Genomic DNA, 16,685 nt, shown 5'->3' on the forward strand with positions numbered 1-16,685 from the left:
TTGTTATCCATTAGAGCTTATGGTTCATGCAATTTGTAACTGGGAAAAATAAGTAATGATAATTTGCCTAGTATCTAGAAAAGTTCCCCTTCCTCTCTGATGACAATTGCTCTTTATTGAGTAGATTTATTTAATGGTTGTGTCTTTAAACACGGGGCACAAGAATGGTCTAGAAGCTGATTTCTACTCAGACAAAATACTGATGATCTGGCAAGATGATGATGGTGATGGTGATGGTGGTGGTGGTGGTGATGGTGATGATGTTGTTGTTAGAGGTCATACACCAATTCTACTACTTGTATAGTAGCTTCAAGACCCTGAGAAGGTTGCTCAGCCTATCTGAGCCATTTTCCTCATCTCTCACATCCAGATATTCTCTACTCCATCCAGTTGCTGTGAAATAGTGTCTGTGAAAGTGCTTTAGGGATTTTTTTTTGTTAGATTTAATGTGCCAGTTCCACCTTAGGAGTCATATGAACCCCAAGTTTTCTTATGCCCCCCCATTTCTTTGCATTTTTGACTGCTATACTTTTCCTCCTTGTCTGTATGATTTTTCAAGATATGATTTTTTTCGTGAAACTTTGAATACTCCACATAGGCACAGATTTCAAATGTTTTTTGCACCCAAGTAAACATGTTTTAATTCCAATTTTTCCATGAACTTCTGGGAGTACCCTCATATTCTCTTTGAAGTTGTCTATTTCAGATCCTGAACTAGGGGCACACAACCATCCATTAGTATGATTCGTTTCCAAATTTCTTTCCCATTAGTCTCGCCACTAAGTTAAAGCACTGAAAGCCAAGGAGAGGCCAGCGCCACGGCTCACTAGGTTAATCCTCCGCCTGTGGCGCTGATACCGCAGGTTCTAGTTCCAGTTGGGGCTCCGGATTCTGTCCCAGTTGCTCCTCTTCCAGTCTAGCTCTTTGCTGTGGCCCGGGAAGGCAGTGGAGGATGGCCCAGGTGCTTGGGCCCTGCACCTGCATTTGAGACCAGGAGGAAGCACCTGGCTCCTGGCTTTGGATCGGCGCAGCACACTGGCTGTAGTTGCCATTTGGGGGGTGAACCAATGGGAAAGGAAGACCTTTCTCTCTGTCTCTCTCTCTCTCTCTAACTTTGCCTGTCCAAAATAAAACAAAACAAAAGTAAGGAAACCAAGAAGCCAAGGAGAGAAATAATTTTAAGATGAAATCTAGACATTCAGTGAGATACAGCTTGAAGCAAGACAATCCAGTTGATCACACCTGGAAAACAGCATCCTGACAAACATGGTAACTTTTTTTATCTGCTGGAAGCAGGAAGTTTCTCTGTAAGTGAAGGCAACATGCAAAAGTAGATCTCTCAAAGTCATGGACATCTATAGACTTTTCATCACTTGCTCAGCTTTCATTATTTCAGAAAACATTTATCCAACAATGATAATAGTGCCGGCAGGAAGATCTAAAAGAAGAAACGGAGAGCATTCGTACCTTTCAGGATCCTATGGACAGGTGTAACATTTAGGGAAACAAACTCAAGTTTAGTGTAGGAAGGACTACTATTTATATGTCAACACACACACAAACGTGTGTGCACACCTGCATAATTATATAAATTTATTGTGTTGGGAAAACAAAGCAATATGATCCTTAGAGATGGTTTTGTTAGCATGAAGATACACGTTAAAAGTAATGGTTGAAGTTAAAAAACCAGAGAATATTTAAAAATAGGAAATAGTAACTTTACATTTTTTCACATGATTTTTTTCATTGGCACAACTTAGTCATTAAGATTGCTCAGACTGTGTTCCCAAAATAACCTACTTTACACACACTTCTTTTAAAAAAAGTACTATAAATTAAAAGCCTTTGCTTGTTAAGCCTCTGGCTATACTTACTTTTCAAAGATAAAGACTCTGCAATTTTAGAATAATCCATCACAAATGACACATATAGAATTCAAGGACACATACACACAGACACACCACTCACACACACACACACACACACACACTAGAATTCTAAATCCACCAAAAAAAACCCTAGAAACCATGTCCATCAGCTGTTTCCAACTGAAAGGGCTTTGAGGTTCACTCCACTGTCAGTCACACATCATGTGGTAGGGGTCACTGGTTTTCAGTGTCTTTGATGACCTGATGTCCAAGAAAGCCAGCATGTCACTTGTGACTTGTCCCATGGTTTTATGAGTTCCCTTTCACAAAGTGTCTTCCTCTTTTTGGAAATCTTTCTCTTAGTAAATTAAAAATTGCTTTGGGGGTGAGTATCAGGCATATCAAGAGACAGACTTGCTAAGAGGTTAAAGAAATAGTTCCCAGTCAGGTATGTTAGAAATGGAGATTGTTTTTGTGGAGATGAAGAAGTGGTTGGAAATGTCCTTCAAATAATAATAGGAAATGGGTCAAGTGCCACAGGCATTGGTTTAATTCTCTTCCCGGTGAGAACTAGAGACAGATGGTTAAAGGGTGAGCTCATCAGAATTGCTAGAAAAGCAACTATGGTTGGATTTTTTTTTTTTCAGTTTTTCTGGGCTACTATTATGACAATAAGGAGAATCATGTGATAGGTAGCTCTAAGAAGTCCCTCAGAAGGCATAGAGGGGAGGGAGAGAGAAAGAGATGGAGAGAGGGGAGAGAGGCCACACATGCTCCATGAGTGAAAATGTCAAGGACAGTTGACCCCTACAACGTTAGCATCACTGAGCTCTTGGTGTTGCTGTCCACAGCACGTTTTTCTGGTTTCTAGGTCTATGGTCTGGCTACTCAAGCTCTGTTTCATGTTTTGTTATTTCCTGTTGGGTGCAGCTGCTGTTTTGCTTATGAACATTTCATAAGAGGAAAGAAGCAGAAGTATACAGAGGAGGACGTCAAAAGTAGTCCATTTCAATACTAGTTGAAAGCACTTACAAATGTTTGGGGAGAAGGCAGAAATAACAACTAAAATAAAGTTTCTGCAATTATCTCTGAATATCTTTTGTCAAGGTGTTTTCCCAATTTCCAGGGGTAATTGCAAACTAGCGGAACATCATTAGATAATACTTTCAGATTTTATATTTGAATGTCTATGTGTAAAAGCTATTTGCTACCTGATTTTTTTTTTTTTAATTTTTTGACAGGCAGAGTGGACAGTGAGAGAGAGAGACAGAGAGAAAGGTCTTCCTTTGCCATTGGTTCACCCTCCAATGGCCGCCGCGGCCGGCGCGCTGCGGCCGGCGCACCGCGCTGATCCGATGGCAGGAGCCAGGAGCCAGGTGCTTCTCCTGGTCTCCCATGGGGTGCAGGGCCCAAGCACCTGGGCCATCCTCCACTGCACTCCCTGGCCACAGCAGAGAGCTGGCCTGGAAGAGGGGCAACTGGGACAGAATCCGGCGCCCCGACCGGGACTAGAACCCAGTGTGCCGGCGCCGCTAGGCAGAGGATTAGCCTAGTGAGCCGCGGCGCCGGCCCCTGATTTCTTAAAATGTAGTTGTTGCCATTTGTGTCAAGCTCATGATAAAAGGCTCTTCGAGGTAGGTGTGCCAAAGTGTGACTACTTACCAGGCAATGTTTGTTCAGCACACTAGGCTGGCTTCCCTTGCCTTTAACTGAGAAAGGCTTTCTTGTATGAGATCAGCGTGTTCCACTCATGCTTTTGTGATATCTGGGGGTACTTCTTGTTACTTCAAGGGGCTACCCACTCCTGCAAAATAGTCTCCAAACAAGATGTAATTAACCTTACTTTTTTAAACATGCCCTATGTCTTACAGTACTCTCCTTTCATCCCCTTTTGGCAGAGAAGGGATGAGAAATGACTATCATCACCTGAACTCAAATTTTATTTTTTCCTTCATATAAACCACTTACTGAAGAGTTGCCCTGTGCCTGGCATTACATATACATGAGATAAGAGCAACCTTTTGAAGGGAACTTCTGAATAAAGAAACTATTAAAAAAAAGAAGTCTAAATACCTGGCCCAGATCAGATAGCCATAAGGAACGGTTCTGGAATTTTTAACCTAGTTTCTATAGCAAAATTCTTTCCTTTTCCCCATATATTATACTCATTCTCCAGCTCTTTAAGATCATGGACTATGTCTTAATGCCTCTTTGTATATCCACAGTCTAGAAATGAAAACCCAGAATCCAAGCCTGAATTTTTTTTTTTTTTTGACAGGCAGAGTGGACAGTGAGAGAGGGAGAGACAGAGAGAAAGGTCTTCCTTTGCCGTTGGTTCACCCTCCAATGGCCGCCGCTGCCGGTGCGCTGCGGCCAGCACACCGCGCTGATCCGATGGCAGGAGCCAGGTACTTCTCCTGGTCTTCCATGGGGTGCAGGGCCCAAGGACTTGGGCCATGCACTGTACTCCTGAGCCACAGCAGAGAGCTGGACTGGAAGAGGGGCAACCAGGACAGAATCCGGCGCCCCGACCAGGACTAGAACCCGGTTTGCCGGCGCCGCAAGACGGAGGATTAGCCTATTAAGCCGCAGCGCCGGCCCAAGCCTGAATTTTAACCACTAACTTGGATAAATTTCATGTTCCCTTTGGGCTTCATATCCTTCATTTATGGCTAAATATTAATTAAAATTTTTGGACTATACCTATTGGATGGCAGTATTGCAGAGCATGTTATAAACATGACACACTTTACCTATGTTACAGGTATAATTAGCCATTTATATAAAGAGGAACAAGAGACTGAAAGAGAGACAAATACTTTGGGTGAGTTCACAGAGCTTAGATTGTTGGATACTGATTGAAATGTAGCCTCTCTGAATTGAGGCCGGGGCACGGACCCTTACCTACCGTCCTGGCAGTTTCTGTGACTCACTCCCATGGTCTATTCCAGCTCTGCAGTACCTGACATTTTAGAGCGCCACACTTTCTTGTGTTGAAAAAGCCTTTTGATCCCTTTCTTTTTGAGAAACTTTTCCATGAAATTATTTTAAAAACAAAAATTAGTTTGGAATTGTCTACAATTAACTCCCCATAAGTTAATGCCTAATGCTGCTCTTATGTGTCTGTCCTATGATTCCATAGTTCTTATCTAGCACAATTTATGGTATTCTCCAAATGATTTACACAACTCAACCTTACATGCACCGTTTTTCTATCTACAATGTTTTCTTTCCTTTTAATATTTATCTATTTATAAGACAAAGCTACACAAAGACAGAAAGAGAGAGACAAACAAAGAGAGATGGAGATACAGAAAGACAGGCAGAGCAGAGATCTCCCATCTACTGGTTCACTTCCCAAATGCCCACAGCAGCTGAAGCTGGGCCTGGCCAAAGCTAGGAGCTGGGAACTCAGGTGGGTCTCCCATATGTGTGGGAAAGAACCAAATACTTGAGTCATCACCTGCTGTATCCCAGAGTATGCATCAGCAGGAAGTTGGAATCAGGAGTGGAGCCAAGGCTTGAACCCATGCACTCTGATATGGGGTGAAGTGTCACAAATGGCATCTTAACTACTAGACCAAATGCTTGACACTCTTCTGTCCTTTTACCAGGATCGATATAATGCCTCTCCTTCCAAAATTAATCTTTTCTTCCCTCAAACCTTCTTATATTCATGGTGAACTCTTCAAAAACACTTACTGCTACATACTACTTGTACAAATCCACCTAGGCATCCATCTAAGTAGCCAATGTGGCAATGCTATCCCATGTCCTAGAATGTTCAGGGGTAGAAGCAAGGGTGCGTTCAGTAGGTGGCTGTCCATGTGCCATTGTAACTCCCTTCACTCTTTCTGGTGGAGCACATGATAGACTAGTGGCTCGAGCAGGGACCCTGTGGACAGACCGAGAGCAGTCCTGGGTATCTCACTTGGGGACTGAAAGAACCTTGGCAACTTCTGGAGCCTCTCTGTGCTTCATGTGTAATGCAGCTATAATCATAATTCCTTCCTGGGATGAATGTGAAGACTCAATGAGTCAGTGCACAGAGGTACTTTGGAATAACATCTGATGCATTGTAGGCGTTTAGAAATTATTATCCATTATAATTCTGTTTAATTACTTGGCCTTCAGGATTCTGATTCCCCTTACTAACCACAAACCTACTTCCGACACTCATAACAAGGAGCATGCCATGGTTATAAGCGTAGTCTTTGGAATCAGAAATACCTGGATTCACATTCCAACCTTTCATTGCTAGTTGCATGAATTTGGTCAACCACAATTCCTCTTAGAGACTATTTCCTCATTGAGGACAGAGGATAATAGTATTATCCTCCCAGGGTGGACATGCATATTAGAAAGAATAATTTATATATAAAGTACTTACCTGAATTCCCTATAAATTAGAGGCTGAGACAAAGCTTATATATTAACATTTTGTTGGGTGATGCAATTCCTAGGCAGACAAAGTACGGAAAAGGAAAAGAGGGGGGAGGAAAGTAGGGCAAGTGAATATAAGTGGTATGTTACCCATCTGGCCAGAACACTGAGAGAACAACACAGCTGATTGTGTGGGGAGTCTAAAGGTGGGCAGAGCTGGCCATCAGTGGAAGGAAGGGAGAGAGATTTACTTACTGATGCCCCGGTCTTCTGCCTCTCATTAGTTACTCTCCAATCCATGAAGGGTTAACTCCACATTTCACATTGTGCCACCAGATTCCTCTCGGCTTCTCTTGGACAAGCCAGATTCCCTGCCTTCTGCTGAACTTTCTGAGCCCGGGGGGGAATATGAGGCCATCACTTCCACAGATGTGGTTATGTTGTATCCTGCCATTGGAGCTGCCATTGTCATGTCAGTGCTGTGTTATGCCAGGGGAAGTTGGCAGCTTGCTGTGTCAATGTATGAGACTGAGCTCTCTATTGGAGAAGCAGGCAAAGGCCCAGAAGCAAGCTGAGCAGAGTGAATCAGTGGAAGAATATAATTTGGTCCACCATGGCACCCAGTTCAGTGGTTGGTACCCAGTAAGCACTGCATGAGTAATCACTGATGCTGTTATAGGTATAAACACATAGTCAGAAGGGTGTGAATTTCAGAACTGCATGTGGAATCTGAGTATATCTTATTGTCCTGAAGACTAGCTCTAAGATCTCAGGGTGATGAGGCACCCAAGGCTAATGTGACCAGAGACCAGAGCCAGCTATGTAATTTGCTGGGCCAAGTACAAAATGAAAATATGGATCCTTTGCTAAAAAATTATGAAAAATTTCAAGACAGCAGCTCTAAAGCATTAAATCAAGTGCAAAGCACTTCTAAGCATAGGACCCTATATAGTTGCAAAGGTCCTATGCCCTTGAAGCTGCCCTACCAGAGGCCTCAGGAGCAGCAGTTTATAGAGTGGCCAATATAACTCTTGACTTCATGCTTTCGCCTTACTCACAGGAGTGGTCCAGTAGATAGAAACTGACTACTCTGTGTTGTGATTTTAGCATATTTGACTCTCAAATTTTCTCTTTCTGCTCAGGAATCTTCACCGTCTAAACTTGGATGTGCTTTGTTTTGCTTAAGCATATACCTGCCTAGCTCCCAGTGCTCTGAGAGACAGCGGATGGGATGCACAGCTGAGGACATGCATGGAGCCCTCTAGGGCTTTGTCATGTGTGTGGATGAGAAAGGGGCCAGAAGTGTTATGTTAGGAAAGTTTTGGATGTGGAAGGTGGGATTAGGAATTTCTTAGAAAAAGTACATTAAAGAAAAGGTGTGGGGGAAGAATGGGATACCATATTGAGAGGGGAGAAGGAAGACTGAGGATTGAAAACAAATTTGACCTTATAGTTTTAGCCAGGTCCAAATGTTTAGCATTTAATCTAGGGATTTATGAGTCTTAATAAACCACAAAAATAGAATTCAATTCTTCTGCCCAAGGTTTGTTGAAAATAAATCAAGCTTTGGGTTGCTTTAAAATTTGGTTCTAGTATAATTTTCTATTAAAACCTAAGAACCAGGGCTCCTTGGAGAAACAGCTGACTTTAGGACTGAAGCAAGAAATAAAAAACATGAACCTGGAACATGTAGAAGCACCAGTAATTGCTCAAAAAACAAAGTGAGGATTCTATCAAAGGACTATAGGACCCAACAAGAAGAGTTATCAGGCACATAATTGGGTCAATTTGAGCAGAATAAATAACATAGCTTTGGATGATAACCCAAAGCATAAAAGAAATACCTTTGAGTCCATAATGATATGAATAAATCATTGAATATGGAATAACTATAGGTAAAAATAGACAACTCTCCTATGTAGAAAAATGCCAAACTATTTATGTTGATATTAACCCCCAGAGAGGTAGAGGATGACTTCCTCTTCAGGGAGTGTACACTGCACAGCTGTGATGTGGAAAGGAGGGGGTGAAGGTAGCTTTCCAGTGGGGAAACCTCAGCCAGTGATTCAGTGCCGACCTCTGCACTCAGAAGTCATGGTGGTGAAATGTTTTCTTGACCTGATGGGATGAAAATAACATTTCACCTCTGTGGTCTTTCTCCTGAAAAGCCATAAGCCCTGTTTAGTCATGACAAAAAATATTTGCTGAATACAAATAAAGGAACGGTTTCCAAAATGCTTACCCAGAACAGCTCAGAACTGTCAAGGTCATTAAAAATAAAGTGAGAAATCGTCATGAGGAGCGTAAAGAGACACAGTGACTGAACACAATGTGATATACTAGGTGGACTCAGGAAGTCTGAATAAAGGATGGCCTTGACTTAACAGTAGTATACTGATCCTGGCTTATTAGCTGTGACAAATATACCTTCCTAATGAGGGATGTTGACAACGGGGGAAACTGGATGTGAGTTATACAGGAACTCTGTACTATCTTTGCAACTTGTCTGAAAATCCAAAAGTATTCTAAAATTAAAGTGAAAACTGTGTAAACCATTCTGATTTTCCTTTCTAACTTTTGGCTTGGTCATTATGACATCCCTGCCCTTTGGGGGAATAGTTGAAAAATATTCTCTTGGCTTTGACTCACAGAGAGGTGAGGAAATAGACTGGTGTTAGTAAATGATAAGCATAGAGGCTAAAATAATTTAGGAACAATACTTGCTAGGAATTTTAATAGTGAGCTTTTCTGTTTGCTATATGCTGATAACAGTGTTGGCTACCAACTGGGCAAGATTACAGATCACTCAATAGGACATGCTTGAGAGATTCTGGAGACGGTGATTAAAATAGGACCCTAGGACACTCACATAGTGAGTGCAGCAGGAAGTGTAGTGTTGCATGGTTGCAGGAGATTGCGTCAGAACTCATATTTCCACAATAATAAGCTGTGATGCCACAACATTGGATGGTGCTTTAAAGGTGAGGAAGATAAACCAGGAGCAGATGATCTTTAATAAACAGCAATCTTGTTTTTATTCCATCTGTGTTAAAAATCACTGTCATAAAATAAACAGAAAAAAATAAGAATTTTTCAAAAAAAATTTCTTTCTGTCCTTGGAGAGTGTAACTTTGCTAATTAAGATTTTGAATAGTGAGCATTCTGGGCAAAATAATGATTATATTAATATTGCCACTCAACCATTTGGCCTTTCTTTCCACAGGAGGCACCGTTATCTAATTAGAGATCATGGAAATTTAGATAAATGCTACAAGAGGAACAGCCATGTAGCACAGTGAGTAGGTGCTGAGAAATCTTGTTGTCAAACTGACTGTTTAGTACCACCGATGGAGATTTTTTTGTGCTTTTTGTGAAGCAGTTGAACACCATTTCTCATGTTAGTGGTGTATTTTAATGACTCTTAAATTGCAGAGGATGGGAATTTAGAAGTGTACCCATAAATATACTACATTGTTTTTATTATTGCTCATTTTGATAAAATGCTATCTTTTTCTATAAGCATATTTTTTTAACTTTTATTTAATGAATATAAATTTCCAAAGTACGATTTATGGATTACAATGGCTTCCCCCCAATACCGTCCCTCCCACCCACAACCCTCCCCTTTCCCACTCCCTCTCCCCTTCCATTCACATCAAGATTCATTTTCGATTATCTTAATATACAGAAGATCAGCTTAGTATACATTAAGTAAGGATTTCAACAGTTTGCTCCCACACAGAAACATAAAGTGAAAAATAATAGATGATTTTTTTTAAATGATGATGAAATCAGATCAGACCTATTGTCATGTTTAATCCCAGTGAGAGTCAAGTTGGGAGTTGATAATTTCTTGTTTTTTTTTTTTTTTTTTTTTTTTTTTTTTTTTTTTTTTTTACAGAGGATCAGTTTAGTATGCATTAAGTAAAGATTTCAACAGTTTGCACCCCCATAGAAACACAAAGTGAAATATATTGTTTGAGTACTCGTTATAGCATTAAATCTCAATGCACAGCACATTAAGGACAGAGATCCTACATGAGGAGTAAGTGCACAGTGACTCCTGTTGTTGACTTTACCAATTGACACTCCTGTCTATGGCATCAGTAATCTCCCTATGCTCCAGTCATGAGTTTCCAAGGCTATGGAAGCCCTCTGAGTTTTCCGATTCTTATCTTGTTTAGACACGGTCATAGTCAAAGTGGAGGTTCTCTCCTCCCTTCAGAGAAAGGTACCTCCCTCTTTGATGACCTGTTCTTTCCACTGGGATCTCACTCACAGAGATCTTTTGCCAGAGTGTCTTGGCTTTCCATGCCTGAAATACTCTCATGGGCTTTTCAGCCAGATCCGAATGCCTTTAGGGCTGATTCTGAGGCCAGAGTGCTATTTAGGACATCTGCCATTCTATGAGTCTGCTGAGTATCTCACTTCCCATGTTGGATCACTCTCCCCTTTATTTATTCTATCAGTTAGTGTTAGCAGGTACTAGACTTGTTTATGTGCTCCCTTTGACTCTTAGTCCTTTCATTATGATCAATTGTGAACTGAAATTGATCACTTGGAATAGTGAGATGGCATTGGTACATGCCACCTTGATGGGATTGAATTGGAATCCCCTGGTATGTTTCTAACTCTACCATTTGGGGCAAGTCAGCTTGAGCATGTCCCAAATTATACATCTCTTCCCTCTCTTATTCCCACTCTTATGTTTAACAGGGATCACATTTCAGTTAATTTTCAACACTTAAGAATAACTGTGTATTAATTACAGAATTAAACCAGTCATATTAAGTAGAACAGACAAAAAAACTACTAAGAGGGATAATGTATTAAGTTGTTCATTAACAGTCAGGGCTATGCTGATCAAGTCACCGTTTCCCATAGTGTCCATTTCACTTCAACAGGTTTCCTTTTTGGTGTTTAGTCAGTTGTCACCGATCAGGGAGAACATATGGTATTTGTCCCTTTGGGACTGGCTTATTTCACTCAGCATGATGTGTTCCAGATTCCTCCATTTTGTTGCAAATGACTGGATTTCGTTGTTTCTTACTGCGGTATAGTATTCTAAAGAGTACATATCCCATAATTTCTTTATCCAGTCTACCGTTGATGGGCATTTAGGTTGGTTCCAGGTCTTAGCTATTGTGAATTGAGCTGCAATAAACATTAGGCTGCAGACCGCTTTTTTGTTTGCCAATTTAAATTCCTTTGGGTAAATTCCAAGGAGTGGGATGGCTGGGTAGAATGGTAGGGTTATCTTCAGGTTTCTGAGGAATCTCCAGACTGACTTCCATAGTGGCTTGACCAGTTTGCATTCCCACCAACAGTGGGTTAGTGTCCCTTTTTCCCCACATCCTCGCCAGCATCTGTTGTTGGTAGATTTCTGCATGTGAGCCATTCTAACCGGGGTGAGGTGAAACCTCATTGTGGTTTTGATTTGCATTTCCCTGATTGCTAATGACCTTGAACATTTTTTCATGTGCCTGTTGGCCATTTGGATTTCCTCTTTTGAAAAATGTCTATTGAGGTCCTTGGCCCATCTCTTAAGTGGGTTGTTGGTTTTGTTTTTGTGGAGTTTCTTGATCTCTTTGTAGATTCTGGTTATTAACCCTTTATCTGTTGCATAGTTTGCAAATATTCTTTCCCATTCTGTCGGTTGTCTCTTCACTCTCCTGACTGTTTCTTTTGCAGTACAGAAACTTCTCAATTTGATGCAATCCCAATAGTTGATTTTGGCTTTGACTGCCTGTGCCTCCCAGGTCTTTTCCAGAAATTCTTTGCCTGTGCCAATATCTTGAAGGGTTTCTCCAATGTTCTCTAGTAACTTGATGGTGTCAGGTCATAGATTTAGGTCTTTAATCCATGTTGAGTGGATTTTTGTGTAAGGTGTAAGGTAGGGGTCTTGCTTCATGATTCTGCACGTGGAAATCCAATTTTCCCAGCACCATTTATTGAATAGACTGTCCTTGCTCCAGGAATTAGTTTTAGATCCTTGATCAAATATAAGTTGGCTGTAGATGTTTGGGTTGATTTCTGGTGTTTCAGTTCTGTTCCATTGGTCTATCCATCTGTTTCTGTACCAGTACCATGCTGTTTTGATTACAACTGCCCTGTAGTATGTCCTGAAATCTGGTATTGTGATGCCTCCGGCTTTGTTTTTGTTGTACAAGATTGCTTTAGCTATTCGAGGTCTCTTGTGCCTCCATATGAATTTCAGCACCATTTTTTCCAGATCTGAGAAGAAGGTCTTCGGTATCTTGATTGGTATTGCATTGAATTTATAAATTGCTTTTGGGAGAATGGACATTTTGATGATATTGATTCTTCCAATCCATGAGCAATGAAGATTTTTCCATTTCTTGGTATCCTCTTCTATTTCTTTCTTTAAGGTTTTGTAATTTTCATCGTAGAGATCTTTAACGTCCTTGGTTAAGTTTATTCCAAGGTATTTGATTGTTTTTCTAGCTATTGTGAATGGGATTGATCTTAGAAGTTCTTCCTCAGCCATGGCATTGTCTGTGTATACAAAGGCTGTTGATTTTTGTGCATTGATTTTATACCCTGCTACTTTGCCAAACTCTTCTATGAGTTCCAATAGTCTCTTAGTAGAGTTCTTTGGGTCCCCTAAATAAAGAATCATGTCATCTGCAAAGAGGGATAGTTTGAGTTCTTCCTTCCCAATTTGTATCCCTTTAATTTCTTTTTCTTGCCTAATAGCTCTGGCTAGAACCTCCAGAACTATATTGAATAGCAGTGGTGAGAGTGGGCATCCCTGTCTGGTACCAGATCTCAGTGGAAATGCTTCCAACTTTTCCCCATTCAATAGGATGTTGGCTGTGGGTTTTTCATAGATTGCTTTGATTGTATTGAGGAATGTTCCTTCCAATCCCAGTTTGCTTAGAGTTTTCATCATGAACGGGTGTTGTATTTTATCAAATGCTTTCTCGGCATCTATTGAGACAATCATATGGTTTTTCTTCTGCAGTCTGTTAATGTGGTGTATCACATTGATTGTTTTGCGCACATTAAACCATCCTTGCATACCAGGGATAAATCCCACTTGGTCTGGGTGGATGATCTTTCTGATGTGTTGTTGCATTCTATTGGTGAGAATTTTATTGAGGATTTTTGCATCTATGTTCATCTGGGATATTGGTCTGTAATTCTCTTTCAGTGCTGCATCTTTTTCCGGCTTAGGAATTAAGGTGATGCTGGCTTCATAGAAAGAATTTGGGAGGATTCCCTCTTCTTCGATTGTTCTGAATAGTTTGAGAAGAATTGGAGTTAGTTCTTCTTTAAATGTCTGGTAGAATTCAGCAGTGAATCCATCTGGTCCTGGGCTTTTCTTTGTTGGGAGGGCCTTTATTACTGTTTCAATTTCTGTCTCAGTTATGGGTCTGTTTAGGTTTTCTATGTCTTCCTGGTTCAATTTAGGTAGGTTGCATGTGTCCAGGAATCTATCCATTTCTGAGAGGTTTCCCTGTTTGCTGGCATACAAGTCCTTGTAGTAATTTCTGATGATTCTTTTTATTTCTGTGGTGTCTGTTGTTACATTTCCTTTTTCATCTCTGATTTTATTGATTTGGGTCTTTTCTCTTCTTTTTTTAGTTAGTTGGGCCAATGGGGTGTCAATTTTGTTTATTTTTTCAAAAAACCAGCTCCTCGTTTGGCTGATTTTTTGGAATGTTTTTCTTGATTCAATCCTGTTGATTTCTTCTCCGATTTTAATTATTTCTCTTCTCCTACTAGATTTGGGTCTAGTTTGCTGTAGGTTTTCTAGATCCTTGAGGTGAATTGAAAGCTCATCTATTTGGTGCCTTTCCAATTTCTTGATGTAGGCACCTATTGATATAAACTTTCCTCTTAACACTGCTTTTGCTGCATCCCATAAGTTTTGGTATGTTGTGCTGTTATCCTCATTTACTTCCAGAAAGTTTTTGATTTCTCTTTTAATTTCTTCTATGACCCATTGTTCATTCAGGAGCATGTTGTTCAATCTCCATGTGTTTGCATATGCTCTAGGGATTCCTGAGTTGCTAATTTCCAACTTCATTCCTTTATGGTCTGAGAAGCTGCATGGTATGATTCTAATTCTTTTGAATTTGCTGAGACTTGCTTTATGGCCTAGTATGTGGTCAATCCTAGAGAAGGTTCCATGTACTGCTGAGAAGAATGTAAAATCTTTAGCTGTAGGATTGAAAGTTCTGTATATATCTGTTAGATCCATTTGGGCTATAGTGTCGTTTAAATCTACTGTATCCTTGTTGATCTTCTGTCCTGTTGATCTGTCTATTTCTGAGAGTGGAGTATTGAAGTCCCCCAATACTATTGTATTGGGGTCTAAGTCTCCCTTTAAGTCCATTAACAAATCTTTTAGATAAACCGGTGCCCTGTAGTTAGGTGCATATACATTGATAATTGTTATATCTTCCTGTTGAATTGATCCCTTAATCATTATGTAGTGTCCCTCTTTGTCTCTCTTAATGGTTTTTGTGGTAAAGTTTATGGTGTCTGATATTAAGATGGCTACGCCCGCTCTTTTTTCATTTCTGTTGGCATGGTATATCTTTTTCCAGCCTTTCACTTTCAGTCTGTATGGATCTTTGTTGGAAAGATGTGTTTCTTGTAGGCAGCAAATAGATGGGTTTTGTTCCTTAACCCAATCAGCCAATCGGTGTCTTTTAACTGGACAGTTCAGGCCATTCACGTTCAATGTGACTAATGATAAGTGGTAACTTTGCCCTGCCATTTGCCAAAGATAAGTTCTAATATATGCTTTGAATTCCCTGTGATCTTTTGCTGTGATGTTTCCTTCCTTGGTTTCCTTCCTTTACCTTCTTTCATATTGATGACCGTGTTTCTGTGTTTCTGTGTGTAACACATCTTTAAGCATCTTTTGCAGGGCTGGACGAGTGGCAACAAATTCTTTCAATTTCTGTTTGCTATGAAAAGTCTTTATTTCACCTTCACTCACAAATGGTAGCTTTGCAGGATATAATATTCGGGGCTGGCAGTTGTTCTCTCTTAGTACCTGGGCTATAGCTCGCCATTCCCTCCTAGCTTGTAGGGTTTCTGATGAGAAGTCAGCTGTGAGTCTGATTGGAGATCCTCTGAGAGTAATCTGACATTTCTCTCTTGCACATTTTAGGATCTTTTCTTTATGTTTCACTGTGGAGAGTTTAATTACAACGTGTCGTGGTGAGGATCTCTTTTGGTCGTGTTTATTAGGGGTTCTGTGAGCTTCCTGTACTAGGATTTCTCTGTCCTTCTCCAAACCTGGGAAATTTTCTGCTAATATCTCACTAAAAAGGCCTTCTAATCCTTTCTCCCTCTCCATGCCTTCAGGAACTCCTAGAACCCGAATGTTGGGTTTTTTAATAGTATCCTGAAGATTCCCGACAATATGTTTTAGATTTCTAATTTCCTCTTCTTTTCTTTGGTCTGACTGTATCCTTTCCTGTTCTCTGTCTTCTAAGTCCGATATTCTCTCTTCTGCTTCACCCATTCTGTTTGTAAGGCTCTCTATTGTGTTTTTCATTTGATCTATTGAATTCTTCACTTCAGTCACTATCCCAGTTTCCTGTTGTACTAGTTGTTTCGTTTCATTTTGATTCCTCCTTAATACTTCATTTTCATGAGAGAGATTTTCTATCTTGTCCATTAAGGATTTCTGTAGTTCAAGAATTTGTTTTGAGAACTTCTTAATGTTCTTATCAATTTTTTGAGATCTGCTTCTTGCATTTCTTCTATGTCATCATCTTCATAATCTTGAATTGGGGTGTCTTTTTCATTTGAGGGCGTCATGGTGACTTCCTTGTTTTTATTACCTCGGTTTTTGCATTTGTTATTTGGCATATTGGAGATATTTGGTTTCTTCACTGTGGTGCTTTTTCTTGTTATACTATGACTGTAGATTAAGTGGGCTATCTGTTTTTGATGGAGCCTTAGAGCTTGAGATGGGTGTGGCCTGAGAGCTCTGTTTGGTGTGCCAAAGGTGACACTCCCAGGTTAGGCGTGGTAAACCTCTCTCCCTCTCTCTTTCTTTTTTTTTGATTCAAAAGGGAAGTAATTCTGCACAGCTGAACGAAGTTGGAGGTAGTTAGCAGGCAAATGATATACCCACAGGAACCAGAGATCAGAAGCTCTTTCCCAAGGACCACACAGGGAATCTGTTCTACCCTCAGAGTGGGCTCAAATTCTCCTTCAGTCTCCCACTGGGTTGCCAAAGTTACGGAATTGTAGCGTCTCTGGAGAGTGCTCACGTGAATTCCATGAGTTCTCTCCGCCACCGTCTCTTTTTTCACAGTCTCAGTTCAGTAGCACCACAAATTTACTAGGTCCTAATCTCCTGTTAATTCGCCCTGCCCAGAGTCAGGTTTTTCTGCTAGGCTCAGGGCCGGTGCAGACCTGAGGTCGCTCTGCTTATGACGTATG

The sequence above is a fragment of the Oryctolagus cuniculus genome, chromosome 11 (assembly GCF_964237555.1).
Source record: "Oryctolagus cuniculus chromosome 11, mOryCun1.1, whole genome shotgun sequence".
Lineage (NCBI taxonomy): Eukaryota > Metazoa > Chordata > Mammalia > Lagomorpha > Leporidae > Oryctolagus > Oryctolagus cuniculus.